This window comes from Schistocerca piceifrons, chromosome 2 (assembly GCF_021461385.2).
Source record: "Schistocerca piceifrons isolate TAMUIC-IGC-003096 chromosome 2, iqSchPice1.1, whole genome shotgun sequence".
Lineage (NCBI taxonomy): Eukaryota > Metazoa > Arthropoda > Insecta > Orthoptera > Acrididae > Schistocerca > Schistocerca piceifrons.
In genome coordinates this window covers 175785556-175802526 of record NC_060139.1, presented here as the reverse complement: position 1 = coordinate 175802526, position 16971 = coordinate 175785556, and positions in this window count along the sequence as shown.

Sequence of the window (16971 nt, the reverse complement as noted above, 5' to 3'; positions counted from 1 at the left end):
ACTCGTGGAACACCTCCAGGATTTGCGAAAATCGGTTCCCAGGAGAGTTCAGATAGATCACAATGGCAAGCATGGCTTTACATTAATGTTATGACACGAAATAAACCGAGTGGTCAGAAAGTACGTGAAGGGCTGTCTAACTGAAGATGTGTTGCGGATATTTTCGCTATGTGCGGTATATGGAGCATCGTAGACTTGATGTCTGAGCAGGTTATTACAGACAGCTGTGTAGTGAACATGCAGCACATTGTGCGTTAATCGCATATGAACGTTGGATGGTGATATCTGTAGGGCAAGTGGATCAAAGCATTAGTTGGTGGCGAGGAGGCTTTAAGATATCACCGTTGAGACCAGCCCCCGATTTTTACTATAGAGTCGCTTGCCCTTCATTAGGCCACCCTGTACAACCGGCGATACGGAATCTCTGAATGTGTTGTATTCTCTGATTCCGTCAGTACCCTCTAGATGATGTTACGCACTGTACATGTATCACCTGCTGGTGAAACGGGTCCAAGAATGTCTTCTCTCGCTCTCTGATGCTGCACCAAAGCGCCATTCGTATGGATTGCTGGAAACGCCGGAACGAGGCAGCTGTTGCTGCTGCCAAAACTACAGCTCTGTTACCCAGACCTTTTACCTATTGTGTCCCATCGAACGATCTCAGCGTTGCTGTACGTCGGAAAATTCTATCAGTCTGGCATGAACACTTGTTGTCTCTCCGCGGGAACAGACTCAAGGAGATGAAATTCCCCAACACTTCCCCGAATCCATCTCGTCGCGAGAAATTAATTTTATGTCAATTACGTTTTGGGCACTGTCTTTTCAGCCATATCACTGTAACGACCCGCTAACGGTGTACCACTTTCTAACACGGCGTCAGTTTTTTAACCACTTACGTTGTAATTTGTGTTTGAACTGTCCGAGGTTGTGCAGATACCGCACAGGTTTGCAGAACGCATTCCACTCCTTACCCATAGTAGTAACAAGGCGAAGGAGATTTAATTTTTGAACTCCAACCCTATGGCCTCTTAACAAATAGGACTGTCGTAACCGTTCACTTTAACATTCCACTATGTTTTTGGCTATTCAACAAGCGCTCTACATTTACTGCCAATTTTCATTGTAGATTTACCCAACTAATAATGCCGTTTTCCCCCTCTGTAGCTGACTGGTCAGCACAGATGACTGCCACTTGGAGCACCGAGGTTCGATTCCCGTTACTGCCAATGATTTTTCTTTGTGGGAGGACTGGTACGAAACGCATTCAACCTTGTGATGCCAACAGAGGAACTACTTGAATGAGAAGTTCCGACTCCATGATTTGGAAATCTACAAAATGACCAGGAGAGCTGTGTGCTGACCACATGTTCCTACATAGCGCATTAAAAGGACTACTGAGTGCTTCCGCTAGAAAACGGTCCAGTTTAAGACATGATTTAGGTGCTTATGACAGTTGTTTGCACAGTAAATCACCCACTTACAAATAAAGGGAACTGTCAACGAGAGGCAAAGGTCCCGAGCTCAAGTCTCGGTCCAGCACACAGTTTTAATCTGCCAGGAAATTTCACATCGGCGCAAACTCCGCTGCAGAGTGAAAATTTCATTCTGGAAATGAAAGTGTGTCTAGGGTGGATCTTTAACATTTTTGCGCAGTATCCACTATAAAATCCAAGTCCGAAAGCAGGGTGGTGAATGAAGTGCAACACTTCTCACTGGTGCTGAAGGAACGATTATTACGGACACCAACAAACAGATTGAGCAAACCTCCCTCCTGAACAGAGAGTGCAGCCATTTATGCAAACATCGAATATTCAAGATATACAAATATTAAAAAACTTTCAAGAAACTTGTAGGTTAAAAGCGAGATACGAAATAACAGTCGGTCTGAACTGGCGGCCCTCAGTACTCCACTCAATTTCATGCTGGACAGTTCGCCGCAATATAGTTGAACCAATAATTCCACAAGCCTGATCCAGCGCACATGAAGGTCATAAGTATTTAACGGACAGATGTCATCGTCTCCTCAAAACTGGACACGGCGATCGACGGAGAAGTGTGTCAGATCGCAGTCGATTTAAATGTGGCGTGTCCGGAACACATTTATGTCAGAAAGCGTAGACTTCAGCACCCGACAGCCGACAGCACTTAGACTTCTCATGACGTTGGGCCACTCGGTGTTAATCTATATCCACGGAGGACATCGTTATATACTGGTCAACAGTTCTTCTTTGTGTGTGTGTGTGTTTGAGCCCGCGCTAAGGTTAGTGAGAGAGAGAGAGAAAGAGAGAGAGAGAGACAAGAGGCAAGAAAACGAAGTGTATGAGCGTCACCTGAATACAAATATATGGTGTCTTTACGCAGTGGCTGAGATCGTAAACATAGCTAGCGTGTAGGAAAATATAGCGAGTGTGTGCGAGAGGTAATACGGAGAGGAAAGCAGCGTGAAATAAGGGCAGGGCGGACCAGCTATCGGCGGACTGCGGGCGCCGGCGTCGCGGCGTTTGTCAGCTGTGGGGGATTAGGCCGGTCGGTGGAGGACCCATTACTCTGCCGCAGCCAGCGCGCGCGGCACGGGCCCCTGTCGTGGCCGCTACCCGCAGTACGGACCGCTAACGGCGCGAACCACTAGCCGCAGGGATCCTGTTGGAGAGACGAAACAGCCTCGTGAGAAGTCTTCATTTGAGACGCCACACCCCTGCAGCCTCGTCCGCATTTTCGTATTGTGCCCTGCTCGCAAACGAAATAAAAGGAGTCTTCTACAGTACCGTCGTAGTACATCTACAAACAGTATAGAGCAGCGGTAGTCAAACCCTTTCGTTCAAGAGCCAATACTGACACTGTGGGGCCGCACTTGAGCCGCATACGTACCCATGTCATTATTAATTGATAATCTACATAAATTAGTATGTTACGAACACCCGGTACACTATCTAGTGCTGGTCGTTAAAAGTAAGCACCATTCGGAACATTTTGTGTCGACTTTTCTGTTTCATATTGCTGGAAGCGTCAGTGATCCCAAAGTTGCGACACTGTAATTGCTTAATGAATTATTGTATTGTCATTGCGAGAGGATGATTAATTGACTAACAGCATTAATAGTAGTTGTACGTATATTTAAATGGAATATAAGACACGATCACAAATTTTTACTAAACGTTTTGAATGTAGTTTTCCTTCTACTCATTACATTGTATTACAACAGCCTTAATTTTTCTTATTTCTTGCTGCAAATATTTACCGCATTTGAAAATGGCCATGACTGTAATGCGCATTCACAAATCCATGACAGTTACATCTGAAATCCATACCATAGAAGCTGATCGGTACGAGCTGCACTCTCCCTAGGGTTGTCAATATCGGAAGACAAACAACAAAACATTACCCTCTCGCATCCTCCAGCCCTGCGGGACCGCGCTAGTTAATCCTTTGCCCACGAAGTAAGCGGCCAACTTTAATGAGCTCACGGCTGAATTTACCAACGTCAATTAAAATTAAGCACATCTTAAAGTAATACAGTCTGTCTAAGTGTTTTTGTTTCTTACTGAGCCGGAAAACTGTACGCTTTAGAAGTTCACAACGTTAATTCATGTTTTCCGGTTCGGCTTTTAGTTGCTAGATGCATATTATTATAAAGCGAGGGGAACCATGCGTAACTTTCGCACTTTCACCGATTCAAGTAATGACAGTATTTGGAATAATTACTGTCGTTGGGATAAGGGTAATTGTGAGAATGAAGAAAAAACATCTTTAAAAATGAAGGACGCGAAATAATAATTGTTACTTCATGATACGTCCGCGAATACACATTGACAAGTGTGCATAAATGTATTTTGCATTCGGAATGTTTGTTCCAGCTTGTATGACAGGCAGAGATCAGGGACCGTGAGTAGGGGCACATAACCTACAACTTTAACTCAACAGTCATTATCAGTTATAGTTAGCACGATAGACCGTAGTAGCAAGAGGTAAATCACAATTCAACGCGACAGTGACAAATATGTTTATCTTTTCGGAAAATATATTCGTTTAGAAAAGTTAAACTTGTACGACGGGAAGCGATAGTGAACTACCGCAATGGTAATGCTTCACGTCTACGACAATACTGTACACAGATTATTCAGTTAATAACTACTTTAAAAAAATTGTATTTGTAATAAGGTAATATAAAAAGGGTGCCTCTTATTCGTTATGAATTAGTTGTATTTGTAATATGTAGGTATGCAGCTGGGTATCCACGATACCTGTCTGCTTATGATAGTCAAAAGCCTCTTTTATGTTAAAATTTTTCACAGATAGTTTCAACGCGCGTTGTCAGAATCCGGATTAAAAACCTTTCTAAAGATACCTCATTCATTCCTGTGCGATTAGTATGTGTTGAGAAATGGGATGTTGACCTGAGAAGTTATATGTATGGTAAGAGCCGCACGAGTATTCGATTAGGGTCGCACGCGGGCCACGGACCCGAGTTTGACGACCACTGGTATAGAGGTGGTCAACTGGGATCGGTCAGTTTTCAGGGGGACGAAAGGATCAAGCATTAGAACCGAAAAGGTCTGGTAAACATGGGATATAAATTGCATACATTAGAAACTATGAGCAAGTACATCTGCGATACTGTGAAACAACATTCCACTGCACGCTACTCGCTCTCCGTGTTTCGAGAGAGGGGCCAATACATGAAAAATTTCTTCAATATTCATGGGCTCTAAAGTGCATACCTTAAGAGGTTGGTTCAAATGGCTCTGAGCACCATGGGACTCAACTGCTGAGGTCATTAGTCCCCTAGAACTTAGAACTAGTTAAACCTAACTAACCCAAGGACATCACAAACATCCATGCCCGAGGCAGGATTCGAACCTGCGACCGTAGCGGTCTTGCGGGTCCAGACTGCAGCGCCTTTAACCGCACGGCCACTTCGGCCGGCTATACCTTAGGAGGTGCGAGCACTTGTTCATCCTTGCTAATGTGATACAAATCACTTCTACTGAACAAGTTCTCAAAGCTCTTACTCATTTCAGAGGCCGTGATTATTAGACTTTTAGCTTCGAAGTTTCGTTCCTGTCATATCGCTATCAACCATTCCTCCTAAGACACTCTGGCTACTACTACGCAAGACACCGTGGAATGCATGGTGTAGGTGAATCGTACATGTGCTTTCGATTGATTGACCTGTTTCATTTGGGTACTGAGCGAAGGGAGAAAAGACTTTAGGCCTCTGTACGCAGCCTACCCTCTCTCATCTTACCCTCGTGATCGCTATGCGAGATGTATAATTATCGCAATTTCTTCTTCGAATTCAGGTTCTCTCAATTTGCGCAAGAGGAACTGTCTTCGTTCTTCCATGATTTCAGTTTAACTTCCCCAAGCATTTCTGATACACTTTCGTATTAGCTATACCGACCTGTTACAACGCAAGCAGAGTTTTTCAAATTATTTCGATGTTCTTAGCCGTGTCTACTGTATAAAGGACTTCTAAGAAATGAAAAATACTCTAGAATTGTCCTCAATAACGTCCTGTGTGAGAGTTTCCTTTACAGACGTATTGCACTTGCTCAGAATCCATCAAATCTGAGGATACCTTTCACGTTCCCTAATAATGATTATTAGTGGTTGTCTAGTTTTCAGACAGCTTCTTAATGTAGCTCTAACTACTTATTTAATGTGGCGTACTCAAGGTTTGCCACGATTATACACGGTCGCCTCACATTAATGGGACCGCCAGTCAGGAGCCTGAATAATCACCTTCTGATGCGCGGTAGTGCAGGAAGAGAGTCAGTGACTTAATGGAAGCTGGTTACACGGAGGTAGAGCCGTGCCGATCTGGTGCCGTGCACTAGGATTCTCGGTTGAAGATCCATGGTGTAAATAGCCGGATTGAGCTGGTCCCACATGTTTTCGATTGGCTTTAAATCCGGGAAGACTGGTGGCTAGGCGAGTACGGTAAACTCATCCTGCTGCTCTTCGAACTACGCACGTAAAGCGCGAGGTATTTGACAGGTTAATGGTTCTACTGGTGGATGCCATCGTGCCGACGAAAGGCAAAAAGCATGAGGAGTGGACATCGTCCCCGAGGACAGATATAGTGTTGATCCATTGTGCCTACCAGAATGACCAGATCACCCAGGTAATCCCATCAAAATATACACCAAACCATAAAACTTCCTACTCCTGTCTGGGTACTTTGCTTTCACGCTGTTCACACCAACGGCCGATGGAGAATAAAACGTTATTCATCTGAAAAGGCGACTTATCGCCTCTCATTATCATACAGTTGCGGTACTGGCGTACAAATTACAGCCAGTGAGCAGCAGTCAGCATGTGTGCATGACCCAGGCACCTCCTGCGGAGGCCCATATGCAGCAACGTTCGCTGAAATGTCGTCGAGGAGACAGTGTTGGTAGCCCCTTGGTTCATCTGGGCGATCACTTGGTAAACCGTTGCATGTCTATTTGTCCGTACACACCTCCGTAGCCATCATTCATCCCCATCTTTCACTCTGTCATCTTCAGGATGTCAAATCAAACATCTTTCAGCCGTCCAATTTCCAAACCGTTATTTTGTTTGACTACCAGTTACGGCGATTTTCTACGCCATCTTCGGGCCCCCTTACCGACGTATGGGAAGATTCCAAACTCTGTTCCAGTCCAATGGGGGCCAGCATTCAAATACTGGTATCTGTAGATCTCTACATGATACAGATATCGGTAATTGATTGCTAGCCTCTATTGTGACTGGAACCGAGGTTGGAATCTTCCTACACGTCGGTAATGGGGCCTGAAGATGGCGTAGTAATTCGCCGTAACTGGTAGCCAAATGAAATAACGGTTTGGAAATTAGACGGCTGAAAGGTGTTTTATTTTACATCCTATACCGAGCGGTCGATTCCCTCAACTGTCTCCGAAAAGATGCCATGATCGTGCAGAGGCCGGTCATCTATGGTCAGCGGGGCACCACAGTTGCGGCGCCGGTTTTTGGATAGCGCCATTTGCCACGCACGATACAGCTTAACCAAGGCGGCACCCGAACAACTTACAAACTACGACTGCACTGTCTTCCACATTCCCCATCACGCTTTACATACTACATATCCTCCACTGTTAGTGCTGCCACCTGCAGCCTGTGAGTGGTTATTGCAAGCTGAAGTCGAACATAGGCAGTGGTTACATTAATGTGACTAGACCGTGCTGCTGGATTTTTTCTATTTGTTGTAGTATTTTCCTTACATTTATCCACATTTAAAAAGAGCTGCTATTCGCGATAGCAAGTGGAAATTTCGACCAAGCTTTTGTGCAGTTCCTTACGATCGCCCACCGACGATACTTTCCTAAACACACTTGCATCGTCAGAGAACAACTTTATAGCTGCTAATCTTACCTGATAAACCATTTACGTATATTGAGAACGTTAGGGATTCCCCAAAGCTCCCATTCATTTTTGTATAAAATTCTCCATCCAGTATAACGTACTGAAACGTGTTACGTCAAATATTTGGAAAAAACTCATATATTTGCGAAGAAACTCCTTACTATCGTGTAATAAGTTACTTAGCTAATTCTAGTTCTTGAAAGTTTATAAGTAGTGTTTTTGCTGCACTGTGGTCGTCCACGTTTATGTGTCTGCTAGTTCAGATAGAAGGAAGGAGCATTAGCGTTCAACGTTCCGTCGACAGAGAGATCATTAGAAAACTGTTAAGAATTTTTTGGAACGTTATCCGTGGAAAAACAGTTATCGATGAAACTATAATAAAATTATTGTAAAAAAAAGCAGTCTTTTAAGTTATTTATTTCATTCAATGATTGGTTTAGACCATTTACTAGACCATCAGTGTTCTTCACGCCTCTCCAGAGCGGCCTGCTCGAGGCTACCGCCTTCTGTTGTCACCAAGGAGTAAAATGGTCTGATGATGATGATCCTTAACACTGCTGTTATTCAGATAATTGTATTGATGCTTGTTGAGGATGGGGAATGAAACAAGGCGTGCCCTTTTAAAAATACCATCACAGAATTTTCCTGGAGCAGTTTAGGAAAACTACGGAAAACTTAATCTGGATGGTCTGAGGCGGATTTGAACCACCGCCCTCCCGGCTGAGAGTCCACTGTGCCAACCACTGCACCACCTAGGTCGGTTCCAGTTCAGGTTTTTAGGCAGATCCGCTACGCCCTCCAAAACAGTAACCATTCGTGCTGCCCTTTTCTATATGTACTTTGAATATCCCGTGATAACTCTGTTTGGTATCGCACCCTCACATTTGAGCATTATTTTACGACAAGAGCAATTCTAAATTTGTAGATTGACTATTTTTGTGGTTTCCTATCAATAAAAGGAAGTCTGCAACCTCCGTGGCCATTCCGTATCATGTGCCCATAAAGTGTTACTCCCAGATATTTGTATGAGTTAAGTGATAACAAATTCGGCTCACTGATTTCGCTGTCATAGGGTACTACAGAAGATATTATATGATACAACACACATGGGGCTTCATTGGACCGTATCTTTTGATTACATCGACTTAAATTCTATATAGCATCGAGGAACTGTAAACTTTCGTCGCCTTGAAGCAGTCCTTCGGTCGTAAAGGTCTGCAGCTAGATCTTATGTATAATATTTTTCAATTCTTCGTTCGAAGAAACTTCATTTGGAAAATTCAGTGTCCACCATGATCCAGAAGTCTGAAAGAAAGTATGCTTATCTCCCGAGTGTTCCAATGTTCATTCCAATAGACAACAGTAATTAGTTGCGAACCGTTGTAAATTCTTTACAAAAGGATAATCTAGTTCGTTCTAATGCAGCTCACTTTTCAATTGAGGCAATTATAAAGATTTTATACTGTAGGGGAGTGTGCGCTTATGGTAAATTTCCTGAAGATCACAATTCTGTGTCATATGTGGACTCGAAACTGGACACAGCTCATTTACGAGGAACTCTTTATGAATGAAACATCCAAGTGCACTTCACATACTAATGAAACCACCATTTTCTCGGCATGTATTTACTTATTTTCTAAACCGAAGACGTTGTCCTACTTCATTCATGTAATCAATCACTGTACTTCCCACCGTATCCTGCTCCCACGACTGCTAATCCACATAGGTACGCCGATGAGCCTCTAACGTGTATGTAAAGCAGATGAGCGAAGATTTAACTGAGGCCGCAACTCGTGTGGAGCGGTTCAGTTGTTTGAAGGTGAAAGATCCGGATTCAAGTTACAATTCAAGTTATATTACTAGTAATTTGTAAGCTATTTTCACGTACAATATGTGTAAGAAAGTTCCGTTCGTCCAATGAACGCAATGCAAATAGGTCACCAGACTCTGTGACAAGAATGGCTGAAGAGGAAATGGCGACCAAAAGTCGCAGCAATTTTTTTGAAATACATCTCCGCACGCCGTCAGAATTCTCTCCAACGAATTTTTCAATTCATAAATTAACTTTTTTGCATAACGGTTCCACTTGTGAGAGCGGAGCAAAGTGTTAAATGGCGTGTGAAAAAGCTTTCCTAAACGAGGACTCATTTTGGTGGAAAAGTAATTAAGTACTAGAGTAGATTAATAGACTGTTGATTGTCCGGTTGATTGGTTCAGGGGCTTTAAGGCGGCTTATCCCAGGGGCTTAGGGAGGCCACAAAGGGAGGGCAGGCGGCGACCCCTTCTCCCTCTCGTCCCTCCCTGTTCCACCACTGGTCAGGCCAGAATGTATAATACGCGTACCCTGCCCTCTATTACATCGAATAAAGCAGAGCGCCCACTCCCTCTGGCTTGATTTCCACTTGTTCCAGCCGTCTGTAATCTGATTTCATTCCGTAGCTGGACAATCGTATAGAAGCCAACTGTCGAAAAGCAGTAACTTCGCAATTTTGGATAATACTCTCATTTGACACTGTTAATGTTTGCAGGTACTTTTCACAAAATGCAATAATTTTCTGCATTTTTGCATTGTGACGCCGCAGCTGCTGTTAAGAAATTTAATTTCTACGGCCAGTTATGTTCAATGAGCATCTTAGAGTGACGTGCATTGTAATGTAAGAGATATCACTGTGGGAGCATTTCAGAAGCCGATACAATACTTACAGGTCCTAGGACCTTGCAAATTACAAACAAAGCTTTCTGATCGCGTAAATAGTGGAAAACTGAGCTAGACATAACAAGTACAAAGATGTAACTCTTCAGGCTTTCCCAGCGAGATCTTGACATGTGGAATAATCGGGTCTACTGCCGGATGTTTGTGGCGCTCTGGCACAATATTTCGGCCACGTAACTCGTTGCCTTCTTCAGGTGCTACCTGAGACTGCCGTATTGGAGGATCTTGTCCAGTATTTATGCCCAGAGGACGCTGGGCGCTCTCTCTGCCGTCCGCGCCCGCTTGGCGCTGCCTGTATTGTGTTGGCTCTCCAATATGGCAGTCTCAGGTAGCACCTGAAGAAGGCAACGAGTTACCTGGCCGAAATATTGTGCCAGAGCGACACAAACATCCGGCAGTAGACCAGATTATTCCACATGTCAAGTACAAAGATATTATCTTACACAGATTTTGCTATGGGATCAGATCACCGAAGTTAAGCGCTGTCGGGCTGGGCTAGCTCTTGGATGGGTGACCATCCGGCCTGCCGAGGGCTGTTGGCAAGCGGGGTGCACTCAGCCCGTGTGAGGCAAACTGAGGAGCTCCTTTATTGAGAAGTAGCGGCTCCGGTCTTGGAAACTGACATACGACCGGAGAGTGGTGTGCTGACCACATGCCCCTCCATATCCGCATCCGGTGACGCCTATGAGCCGAGGATGACGTGGTGGCCGGTCAGTACCGTTGGACGTTCGTGACCTGTTCGGGAGCAGTTTAGTTTAGTGAAGATTAAACTTGATGGAATGAGGGCGTATGTGATGTTACTGAAGTAATTACAAAGGCGAGTTTACAAAGAACTTGGCAGTACAGGTCCCTTTACCAGTACGACGTTGCACCCGCTGTGGCCTGAATGGATGTACTGACGCGATTTGGGACGGTCTTATAAAGCCGTTGTGTCCTCTCCTGACGCACGCTGGCCAAAAACTGTTGTAGCTGGGTCGCAGTATCCTGGATACCGGGATTAGGACGGAGTTTAAGTCCGAGCTTATCCCACCTTCTACAGGGGAAAAAATCTAGGGATCGCTGGCCATAGCAGTACCTCAGTACCACGTAGACAGTTCATAGAGATACGTGCGGTGTGTGGACCATCATTTTCCTCTTGAAAAACGGCACCACGGTACCATCGCCTGAGAAGTGACGAGTGTGGAGACAGGATATTCGCAACCTAATGTTGTGCCGATCTGAAGTCATACCCAAAGATTCACCACATTATGACGACAGGAGGAACACCATGTGCCTCTATAATGCACTGGAAGGCTGGGACCTGTCTTGAGGTCACCGCCATACTCGTCGGCGATGACCATCCAAGGTAATACACAATGATGATTCATCGTTGATACAATGCGACGCCGTTCATGAACTGTCCGTGTTTTTCGCTCACGGCAGCTCTCAAAACGCAGCCGATTGTGTTGTGCTGTCAGTGGTACCCCAAGCGTGATACGCTACACCACTATTACCGCTGTTTCTGGTTTTCGACTAATGGTGCGAAATGACAAATTGTTGCAGGGTGTATTATGATGTGTTTGGTATAGGCCTACATTATGGCGACCCTCAGTTGTGGTGAAACCAGAACCTTGATGACGAATATGCCTGCCTTTCCAAGCAGTCCAACATCGGGCCACTGTCACATATGAATGCCCCACAAATATGGATATTGCACGATTCGACCAGCCACCCACTTGGAGACACTCATAAAATTGCAATTCTAGTTATTTACTTACCCAACGATGGTGTCTAGAGGTACAAAGTTACATTGACATCAAACCGTGTGTTCTGCGTGAGTCACTTTTTCGTCCGGCAGTGTCTAACAGCATCATCCGTGGTTCATTTTCGATAGCATAGGTACGCTACAGTTATCGGTCTCTTGAGTAATTCTGAGAACATGCTTTTAATTGTTTTCAGTAAAAATTAATGGTTTGCTGTGAGTTAGCGACTTGTAGTCGTCAATGTATACAACGAATAAAAAGTCAGGAGTTGAGATTCATATATTTATAAACATGCTTGAAAACGTGCCGATTCATTTTTAATTGCTAATGTTTGTGTGCGCTCAGAACATTTTGCTTTAATTTTCCTCCAAAACTAGGAAAACAAAAGATGCTGTAAATGAGACATTGCACATTTGTACAAGAATTAGAAATTATGGAAAAATATTTAAGGAACTCACGCAAAAGAATGCAGATTAAGAGAACGTCCCTTTCGGTGTAATGCTGATTTACTTAAAATAAAAAAAAAAATTCACAAAATGTTGAGGGTTCTTTTTTGGAACGTCAACAACTGGTTGTTAATGGAAAATGTACTAATTGATCATCTGAACATTCTGCAAGTGCATCTTTACACTGTGTGTCTTACAAAGCCTAATGTTGTTTACAGGAAGGCAAATCTATTTGTTTATATAACTAATATATGAGTTAACAGTAATAACAACTGTAACATGAAAAATCTCGATTGTATTCCCAATAGTGTGTGCCTGTAAGATTGCGTGCGGTGCGGAGAGGTAGGGGGATCAGTGGTGACTTTCACCACTCACAACACACCTGCGCTTCCTATCGTTTATTCCAGTGACCATCCGATAATCTAATGACGGCTAACGGTAAATTTAGGATCTTCCCCTCTTCACTTTTCTTGCCTTCATGCCGTCGCTTCATGAGGTTGGCATCTTAATTATTAATTTTGACTGTGTTAGAGGCAGAGAGTGACAGATGCCTTTCTTGTCGAGAAGTATAAAAGACGAAGTAATATAAGTAGAGAAATGTTTATTAAAACGTAAAATTAACTATAATTACAGATAAAAGGCATATAGTGGTACTTTCAGCAGTATAGTGCAGTAGTTTATAAGACACTGATCGTCGAAAGATAACGACTGCCTTTGCGAGATTTTAACAGACTTTCACAGCTTCCACTGTACCGAACACTGCCGGAAATTAATTTCTACATTACCCACAGTAGATAATGCAGCCAGTCGCTATTTTACACAAAGCGTTTAGAGGACTGACTCCTTTCAGTATAGAGGTGATCTTCTGCAGTCTTACACAGAGTTTTCGCCCACTGGCTTTGATGGAAATTTCTGCTATGAAGCCTTAGAGACCGCGAACTCGTTGTTTACTTAAGAATTGTAGAACAGAAAACAGTCTACTCCTATTTGAAGAAAAGTCACAGTAATTGTTTTGTCAATATTTGCGAGTAATGACTTCTCCCAAATAATGTCCACAATCCTAAGATTGACTGTGTGATCATGTTTGGCGCAACAACGTGTTAAGCATGAAATAAAGTCTTTCGATGCAGTCTGTTATCATATTGATTCTCATTAACCATAGTTTTCGTTTTTCACTGGACATCTTCAGATTTGTTAATATAAATAACAGATCTCGAATTTTACGTTACATAAATAGTTTGGAATACATATGATAAGTATCTGTGTTAAGCGTTGAAGTTAGAAATAAACCAGTCGGTTTCATGTACTGTGTAATGACAAGGTGTAAGTACAGTTTGGAGACCGGGACAGCCATTAATTTCTTTTTCTTAGCATAATCGTAGGAAATTCACGTATGGATCCTAGATAAATTCAACCAAATTATTTTGTTGAGACAGTTATAAGCGCCAGTCACCGAGCGTTCGGTAACGAGCTCAGCTATACTTAGATGAAAGATCCTCACCTGTCTAAGAAAATTCAGCAGCTAAAATTTTCTGCAAAAGGTATCTCTCGTAATTTGAATGTCATGATATACGTGGTTCAAGACAGCAAATTGACATACTACACATTTCTAAAAGAAACGGTGCTGGTAATTTTCAGTTTCGTCTGATTTGTTACACAAAGTTGTGATACATGTAAAACCTTCGGCGTCCAACAGCCTTGATCTTGACATTCAGTTGTTTTCTCAACAGATCTGCAAACTGATTCAGACCAGTCTCTATCAAATGTCGTCACAGGACTCTTCGAAGGCTCTGGAATGCCGTTACAAAATGTGCGCTAGTCAATTAAACCTGTTGTTGCTCCAGCGCCCCTATAGATTCCAAGCTATTACCCAACAGCGGTTCACTCGCCTCTTTGCGTGCTCTCATTTATAGAACTGCTTACGAAATATGGAGCGAACCGATCTTATATGGTAGGCCTTTTATAATGATTGCAGTAAGAGACTTCCTATTTATTGATAAATTACGAAAGCTTAGCGGTGAACGATGTGGACCTGTTTTCTGTGGTGCAGAGCCGCAGTAATACAGTATTTTTGAATAAATTCGACGCCATTTGACTGTTTATTTCTGTATATTTCCTGTCTGCAATCTAGAATTCGGCTTTCATGTCATTATCGAGTACAGTGTTTTTCGATAAAATCATTTTGCTATATATATATATATATATATATATATATATATATATATATATATATATATATATATATATATATCACATTTGAGGAAGTGGAGAAAATGGTCAATAGATTGCAGTGCAATAAAGCGGCTGGAGTGGATGAAATTAAGTCGGAACTCATCAAATACAGTGGAATGTCAGGTCTTAAATGACTACACAGGATAATTGAAATGGCGTGGGAGTCGGGACAGGTTCCATCAGACTGGACAAAAGCAGTAATCACACCAATCTTTAAACAGAAAAGATTGTAACAACTACAGAGGTATCACTTTGATCAGCGTTGTGGGTAAAATCTTCTCAGGTATTGTTGAAAGGAAAGTGCGAGTATTAGTTGAGGACAAATTGGATGAAAATCAGTGTGGGTTTAGGCCTCTTAGAGGTTGCCAGGACCAGATCTTTAGCTTACGGCAAATAATGGAGAAGTGTTACGAGTGGAACAGGGAATTGTATCTATGTTTTATAGATCTAGAAAAGGCATATGACCGGGTTCCTAGCCGGCCGCGGTGGCCGTGCGGTTCTGGCGCTGCAGTCCGGAACCGCGGGACTGCTCCGGTCGCAGGTTCGAATCCTGCCTCGGGCATGGGTGTGTGTGATGTCCTTAGGTTAGTTACGTTTAAGTAGTTCTAAGTTCTAGGGGACTTATGACCTAAGATGTTGAGTCCCATGGTGCTCAGAGCCATTTGAACCGGGTTCCTAGGAGGAAGTTATTGTCTGTTCTACGTGATTATGGAATAGGAGGCAAACTTTTGCAAGCAATTAAAGGTCTTTACATAGATAGTCAGGCAGCAGTTAGAGTTGACGGTAAATTGAGTCCATGGTTCAGAGTAGTTTCAGGGGTAAGACAAGGCTGCAACCTGTCTCCACTGTTGTTCATATTATTTATGGATCATATGTTGAAAACAATAGACTGGCTGGGTGAGATTAAGATAGGTGAACACAAAATAAGCAGTCCCGCATATGCGGATGACTTAGCTGTGATGGCAGATTCTATTGAAAGTTTGCAAAGTAATATTTCAGAGCTAGATCAGAAATGTAAGGACTGTGGTATGAAGATTAGCTTCTCCAAAACAAAAGTAATGTCAGTGTGAAGAGATATAAACGGATTGAATGCCAAATAGGAGGAACAAAGTTAGAACAGGTGGACGGTTTCAAGTACTTACGATGCATATTCTCACAGGATGGCAACATAGTGAAAGAACTGGAAGCGAGGTGTAGCAAAGTTAATGCAGTGAGCACTCAGCTACGATCTACTGTCTTCTGCAGGAAGGAAGTTAGTACCAAGACTAAGTTATCTGTGCACCGTTCAATCTTTCGACCAACTTTGTTGTATGGGAGCGAAAGCTGGGTGGATTCAGGTTACCTTATCAATAAGGTTGAGGTTACGGATATGAAAGTAGCTAGGATGATTGCAGGTACTAGTAGATGGGAACAATGGCAAGAGGGTGTGCACAATGAGGAAATGAAAGAAAAACTGGGAATGAACTCTATAGATGTAGCAGTCAGGGCGAACAGGCTTAGATGGTGGGGTCATGTTACACGCATGGGAGAAGCAAGGTTACCCAAGAGACTCAGGGGTTCAGCAGCAGAGGGTAGGAGGAGTCAGGGTAGACCAAGGAGAAGGTACCTGGATTCGGTTAAGAATGATTTTGAAGTAATAGGCTTAACATCAGAAGAGGCACCAATGTTAGCACTAAATAGGGGCTCATGGAGGAATTTTATAAGGGGGACTATGCTCCAGACTGAACGCTGAAAGGCATAATCAGTCTTAAATGATGATGATATATATATATATATATATATATATATATATATATATATATATATATATATATATATATATATATATACGTAAAGTCCGGGAACACTTTAAATTATTTATTGCACAAGAACTAAACATTGTGCAGATGTCATACATATTGCATTTTGAAGAGAAACTGAAAGTTTTTTACAAACATTCGTTATGCGAACCATAAGTGACCCGAGAGACGTCAGTACGTCTGTATGCCTCCGTAGAAGCCCTAATTTCTCTTATCTTCGTGTTGCCACGCGAAATTTACTTTGGCGGCGGTTGAATAGTTCTGCAGTCAGCTTCAAATGCCGGTTCCCTGAACTTCCAAAGAAAGAACGTCGTCATCCGTCCAGCAATTCCGATTTCAGTTCGTGAAGCTTCTCTGTACCACTCGCGTGTATAGCGAACCTACCGATAACACATCTAAAAGTTCGCTTCTAAATTTCTTCAATGTCTTCATTTAATCCGATCTAGTGGGGACCCCAAACAGTGAAGCAGTACTCACGAATGGGTCACACTGATGCTCTACACTAGGTCTCCTTTGAAATGTGAACTACACGTTCCTAGAACCCTCCCAATAAACCGAAGTCGAGCATTCGCCTTGCCTACAGCCATCCTTACGTGTTCGTTCCATTTCAGATCGCTTTTCAGCTTGTGGCCTAAATATTTAATCAACGTGACTCCATTAAGCAGTACAAGTGC